Here is a 6711-nt window from a genome sequence, read left to right as displayed (position 1 = left end):
GCTATATGCTGATTCAACAAGAGCAGCTGCAGGGGAAAACTCCTTGCCTGGCCCAGGTGGCCCAGCTTTCACCATAGCTGCCGCACCTCCACCCAAGGAGGTCTGCAAAACATCACCGGGAATGTGCTGGGGGACCAGCAGATGCACCATGTGGGCACATGGCCTGGCTTGGCCCTGTGGGAAGCTCCTGTGAGACTAAAGAGGGGTGGTGTGCAGCAAAAGGAAAAAAAATAAAGAAAAACAATTTGGAGGGAGAGGCAAATGGTTGTTTTTTTTTTTTTTTTTTTTTTTTTTAACGGGTGTGTAACATCACTCTGTAATCTCTGTCTTAACATCTATGTAGGTGCTCGGACAGTCTCGCTACTCCTGTACTTTTGTCACCAACGAAAAGTGCTTAAGCTGTCTGTAAATTACAGTTACAAAGTGTCCGTGCTAGCTCGTCCTGCGGCTGGTTTTGTTACTCAGAAGTACCTGGTTCCAGGCCAAGGTCTTTTCCGCAGGATGCCAATGTGCTACGTGGCGAGCAGCTTCTGTTTCAGAGTTTTCCATCCAGGCCTTTGGATCCTAGGCCATTGCCAAGCCGCCTGCCAGGCCAGTTAAGAGATCGCTCAGGGTAGCAGCCCAGCATCTGTTTAACCAGCATTTTCCTACAGTTACGTAAGGAGGGTGTAGAATACCCATTAGGAGGAAAATTCCAGCTTGTCCCTAAAGAACAAAGCGAATTTCTCCCATCTCACCTGCAATATCTGACCTCACCCTCTACGCTTGTACCACCAGCTCTCAGTCACTCGATAGCTGTTTTCACCCTTTATGCTACCGCTATTGTGGAAACCTCTTGTAAGAGCTCGGTCTCTGGCCAAGAATACTTGCTTACTGAGTATTTCTTTATCAGTCCTGGCTGATGTGTGTTCCTGCGGATTGCAGCTTCTTCTTTAGCTTCTTTTCCAGTATGTCCAAGCTGGCAACGTCATCGGCACTGGTTCTGCAGCGTGTCTAGTCCCACCTCAGGTCCCTTCCCCAGGGAGGAAAAGATGCTGCTCAGCTGGAGCTCCTATCTCTGCAAGGCAATGAGAAGTCAAATCCTCTCTGGCCATTTGTTATTTTTTAAAGAGCAATGATGTGAACCCTGGCATACCTGGGCAAATTCCAGCTGGAAAATCTTGCTTAAATGAACTTCCTTTGGTAGCGACTACAGGAAACGTTATTCTTCCCTCTCTGTCCTACTGAAAGTGGGTGTGATCTTGTTGCTGTCATCCCATCTTTGGCTGAATTTCAGTGGGGGGATGGAAATATGATGAAAATGGTTTAACGACAGATTTATATGAAAGTGTCCTCAAATAATTAATAAGAGGATCAGTCTAGGGAAAAAAGTTATTAGCTATTCACATGTGGGTGTTAAGTATCAACCCCCATAAACTGCCTTCCATGAGTCACCTTAGAATACCCCGGTGATACAATGAAAAATTTTATCTGAAAAAGAGTTGTCATGGAAACACAAAAATAGCTCTAGAAGGGATGTTGAAGGGCCAGCTAGTCACTTCCCCTGTTAGAAGATAGGATCAGATATAATTTAACCATTTCCAAAAGAATTTCTCTAACTTGTTCTTAGAAACCTCATCAGACTCCCAAGGTAACCTGCTATTTCAATTTCTCTGGAAAGAAAACAGTTTCCAGACAGCTGTTCATTCTTCTTGGCATCCTTGCACCACTTGGTCTACCCCTTTTATGAAGAACATTTTCCCAAAACAGACGGGTTCTGTAGGTGCAGCTCTACCAGTGCTGATTTGTGGTGAATTACTATTTTTTGTGTCTTGTTTGTCATCTCGGTATAGAGCTTTTATTTTTGCACCAGGATAGCACTGTTGGCACATGGCAGGTTGTAATCTGCCAGAGCTCCCAAATAATATATTAATTCTCCAAAATAGAGTGAATGAAATGAGAATGCATTGTGTAGTGCTAGCCTGTGTACATTACCAAGGGAGCCTTCCCTTTCAAGAGCAGAGCTTTGAAAACCTTATGTAGCCGGCTAACATGGGTAGTGGGAATCACGGCTTCTGGACTTGAAGGAGGATATTTCAAGGTTCAACTTCTCTGCCAGTGAAAAGCTACTTCTTGCTCCCAAATGGTAATTTCATATGGCAGAAATAAGAGAGAGCAGAGGTGTTGGAGGCAAACTTCCTGCCAGTCTTTGTCAGCCGTGAGCAAAGAGTTAAAGCTCCTTGGCTTTACATAGCAGAGGTAAGCATGTAACCAGTAATTTCAATCTGCTTGCTATCAGATAAATGAAAACTCTGCAGGGACATTGTTGGTTTAGTGCTTGAACAGGCATTTGACATGTGGTGAAGTGGCGGGTGAGTATTGCTCAGGTGGAGACCTGGATATGGTTCAAGGGAAAATGTGCCTGGCAGGAAAGGAGAAGGAACTTGCAATAAAAACAGCTTGTGGTGACCTTAGAGCATCCGTTCCAACCCTGGCAAAGGGTATGGAGGCCACCACATGCAGCCCCTGGCCAATTTGGGACTCACCTTGGGTCAGGAGAGGGCTTTGTGCAGGGGAACTAAATCCAAGTCACATTTGCATGGGCCAGCTAGAGTTAGGGGCCAGGGTTCACACAGCCTTTCCCTGCTGCTTAATCATGAGTTCGCATCTCACACTATCCCAAACAACACCAAGGTTACCGGGAAGCATGAACCAGGGGCTGGTTTTGCTAGGGCAGGGGTGGGTCCACCCTCTTTTTGAGGGAGAATAGCTGTGAATATTAACATTTATGTGCTTGTAGCTCTCAGGATGCCATTGTTTCCTTGCTGAAGAGAATGGGGATCAAATGAAAGTGTGGGATTCAGAGGACATAGCAAGCAACCTCTACACATCCACTGCAGGTGTTTGAGGGAAATACACCCTGCCTTCTCCTCCAGCATCTAATCAGATGTGCTCCAGAGAAGAACTATCATCTCATCTCTGACCAGAGCCTGTTGGGTGTCCCCAGCTGGATGTGCGTCCATCACATCCCGTCTGGATCACAGGACTGAGTGTCACATCAGCATCCCGATGGGTGACTGGAGGATGAGGGTCTCGTGCCTGTGGCCACGTGGTTGCACATCTTGGGGACTGAGGAATAGGTGCAGCAGTTCAGACAGATCCTAAAAAAAGATGGTACTCTTGCTGTTTATGTTGGCATCTGCTTCCCTATATTTACCCTGAGACATCATCCTCACCTCTCCTACCACTGGCTTGCCATGCCAGCACATCCCCATGATATCATTTCTAGTTTCTGTTAGGCAAAAAAAAAAAAAAAAAAAAAAAAAGTAGCAGTGAAAACGTTTTCCCCATTTCTAAAGAAAAGACAATTAAAAGGCTAAGCTTGATCTCTTTTCCATTCCCTAACAAAGACTGACTTTTGCATAATAAAATTATGAGCACCCAAATGGAAGAGGGGCAATCACTGAATTAGAGGCCAGATTTCTAAAGCTAGAAATGTGACTCAGTTGTCTGAATACCTGCATTTCTCTAAGCAATATAAAGGAACTGTGCTATCACCTTGCTTGCTACAGTAGATAGAGCCAAGACATTTGAAAATGTCTGCCTGAAGCTGTGTCTCCGAGGTCCACTGTTCAGCCATCTGAATAAGCCGACTGATTTTCAGACATTCTGAGCATTTTACAATTCCCACGTGATTCTGCTAACAGAAAATCTTGGCCTCAGAGCCTTGCTGTTAAATTAAGCAGCACCAGGTCTGGCTGCAATTATTGGAGCTGAGAAAAGCCTCCATTTGTGTTTCGCTGCATGCCCGGCAGAGCTGGCCCATGTCCTGAGCAGACCTGTGCTAGGTCGTCCTTTCAAGCAGATTAGCACAGCTTTGCTAAAAACAATTCTCCCAAAAATGTGATACCATGTATAAAAGAGTCGAGTGATAGGACTCCTGTAACTCCAGTATTGCTGCAAAGCAGCTCAGAAAATAGAGTAAGGCACCAGCAGTGGAAGGGGTGAAACACGCTGCGGTGGAAGAGGCTGCTGGGATCTGCCCGCCTGCGGAATTTGAAATGTTCTCAGAAGTGGAATTGAATTTGCTGAGGTTTCAACTCAAAAGACAGAAGAAAAAAAAAAAGTCCTGTTTCAACATATGTTTCTAGTTTGTATGCTAAACTGCATTTGCTTCAATGTTTTTGTGTATATAAACATCTTTAAGTCATATATTATATAATGAAATAAAAAATACAAACAATTCTATTTTGTGAAAATGAAATTTGCATAGGCTTGAGAAAAGGTAGTGCTTCATTTTTGTGAGACAAATTCAGAAAGTTTATTTCAGCTTCAAATGAATCAACCAAAAAAAATCTTTAAATCTTCCATAGAAGACAATTTTCTTCCTCCAGACAGAGCTCAGCAGCTGCCACAGCTGGTGTGTCTGCCTGGATCAAAGGGACCCAGAAGGGGCAGTGAGACGGTGTAACATTCATCCAGCATGTGATAGTGAGTGCAAAAGTTAGTGCCTGGAATCATGATGTCATTGTATGAATTACAGAAAATCATAGGAGTTCAGGGAAACTTTTATATCCCTTTCCTGTTGTGGAGAATACTTATGTTGCAAACTGGCTGTGGCAATATTTAATCACTAGTTATGGTCAGTCAAACCCTTACATTTCAGTGGGAGTTTTGCATTAATCATGAATAAAGGATCTGAAAGATAGACTGTCACTTTTGCAGATCCACTCTACTACTTGCCTATCAAGACTTGAATGAGTATCGAGGACAGAGACTTGAGTATATTGAGTATCCACTCTACTTGCATATAGAATCGAGTATTTCATTTTCACTAAATGAAATACTTGGCAACAATACTGGGTTTTAGCATGTTCATCTTGTGCTGTTTTTTTGAAGGAACATTACAGTGTCAAGGTTAATTCAAAGTAACCCAGAAGTTCCCACTTTCCAGGTGACTTGTTTTGAACATAAACAGTGAGTTCGTGTGACTTTGAACTCCTGTTGTACTCCTCCCTCAGTTTTAGTTCTTTAATGATGTCTTTTTGTTGATTCATTGTCTGTGAGTGCAGAGATAACCTCTCCTTTTCCTTGTTGCTCACATCATGAGCACAATACAGACTAAATGATTCAGCTCTGATTACCAGAGCTCCCTGAGCCTGGAAATGAAGCTTCAATTCCATCAGTCCATCAATTTCCAGATAATCTCTGAGCAAAGCAGTTCATGAATTATAAATCACAGCCCTCACACACAGAAGAAAACCAAAATCGGTGCAGGTTTACCTTCACAGCTGGATTATAGTTTCTGGCAGTGGTGCTTAAGGAGACCTTTAGCTGTGTCTGCAATTGGGGTAGGAACCTCCAAAAGAGGGTGGGGTAAAGGGGGATCAAGTGGTCAGGTCAGCTCTCCCAGACTGGTAATAAGCCCCTCTTAGTGAGTCAGAGCCCTCACCCCAGCTGAAGTCATTAAAGCTTTATGTGTGGGTGTCAGCTGCTAGTGTTGCAAACCACGCTTCCTTGAATGGGTGTAGTAAACCGCATAGGGGGAACCACAGACACTAATTTTTTATTTTATTTTTTTAAGAAACATAAAGAGCTTTGCTTCAGGACCATTGTATCAGACAGGTTTATGTATGTAACTGCCCAGTGCTTTGCAAAGTGTTTGTCGTTGTTGTTATTGCTCTTTGCTTTTTTGTTTTTGTTTTGCTCAGAAAATGGAAAAAGTCATTTTAAACTAAATGAAATAATGATGATACTTGATAGCAAAACTCTGTTGGTGTAAAACTTCTCTGGGAGTATATTCCTTGGAAGGTGAAGGTGATTTAATACTGTCTACATTTATCCAGGTAACTAGTAGTAACTAGGTAAGTAGTAACTAGGTAAGGCTGATCCAGTCAACTCTTCACAAAAGGTGTGCAGTGGTAAGACAAGAGGTAATAGATACACGAGCTAGAGCATGAGAAATCTTCATCAGATGAAAATAAAACCTTTTTCTCTGTGTAGGAGAACAAATCTTCAAACAGAGACCAGAGATGTAGGGAATTTCCGTACGTGGAGATCTTCAACACTCAGAAAAGTACCTGAGCAACCTGATCTCACCTGTGTTGAACTGTGTGTGTTGGACTGGGAGACCTCTACTTTGGTGTCCCTCCCAAAATAAAATTAAGTTCTTTATATCCATGGCTGAAAAACCTATGTATTCCTCAAAGAAAAGCAGGTTTGTTAAGAAAAAGTTGAAGTAACATCTACAAGTAACATCTAACAGCTCCCAGCCACCAAGAATGGTAAGTCCTGCCCCTCTTGCTCACTTCTCTGATCCCAGACATGTTTTGCCCTTTCCTTGTGTTTGTTCTGGCACTTGCTGGGCCTTTTACAGATCCACCTGGATCCCCAGCCTGGCACAGCACTGTCGGAGTGGCACAGGCCCAGGGAAAGTCAGAACTGGCAGAGCGAGGGTGTTCACTGTGTTTGGGATGGGAGGGACGTGGCAGAGAAGGAGCCTTCCTCCTTCCTTCTGGCCTTGGTGACCCACTCGATTAGCTCAAGTCAATCTGCGTAACTGCACCCTGTTGAAGCATCCGTGAAGGAGACAGTTTGAAAAAGCACAGCACTTCCAATTCAGCATATGGCAAAGAAACCTCAGATTTATTGGACAATTATCCCTAAACAGCTCTCAGGAAATATTAGGAAATCTGAATACCAGTGTGCTCATGATACAGTCACTACGTACTG

The 6711-nt window shown here is 43.5% G+C and overlaps 1 long non-coding RNA gene across 1 annotated transcript; it reads right to left on the bottom strand.

Moving 5' to 3' along the window:
• Positions 1-255: 255 nt before the first annotated feature.
• LOC137847694 (uncharacterized) lies at positions 256-5605 on the bottom strand. Its single transcript, XR_011091029.1, has 3 exons — positions 5263-5605; positions 1136-3140; positions 256-1057 (listed from the first exon to the last, which is right to left on the bottom strand). It is a non-coding gene; the product is annotated as an uncharacterized lncRNA (long non-coding RNA).
• Between the last annotated feature and the right edge of the window lie 1106 nt (positions 5606-6711).

This window comes from Anas acuta, chromosome Z (assembly GCF_963932015.1).
Source record: "Anas acuta chromosome Z, bAnaAcu1.1, whole genome shotgun sequence".
In the NCBI taxonomy this organism is placed as follows: Eukaryota; Metazoa; Chordata; class Aves; order Anseriformes; family Anatidae; genus Anas; species Anas acuta.
This window is presented reverse-complemented; position numbering and strand designations above follow the sequence as displayed.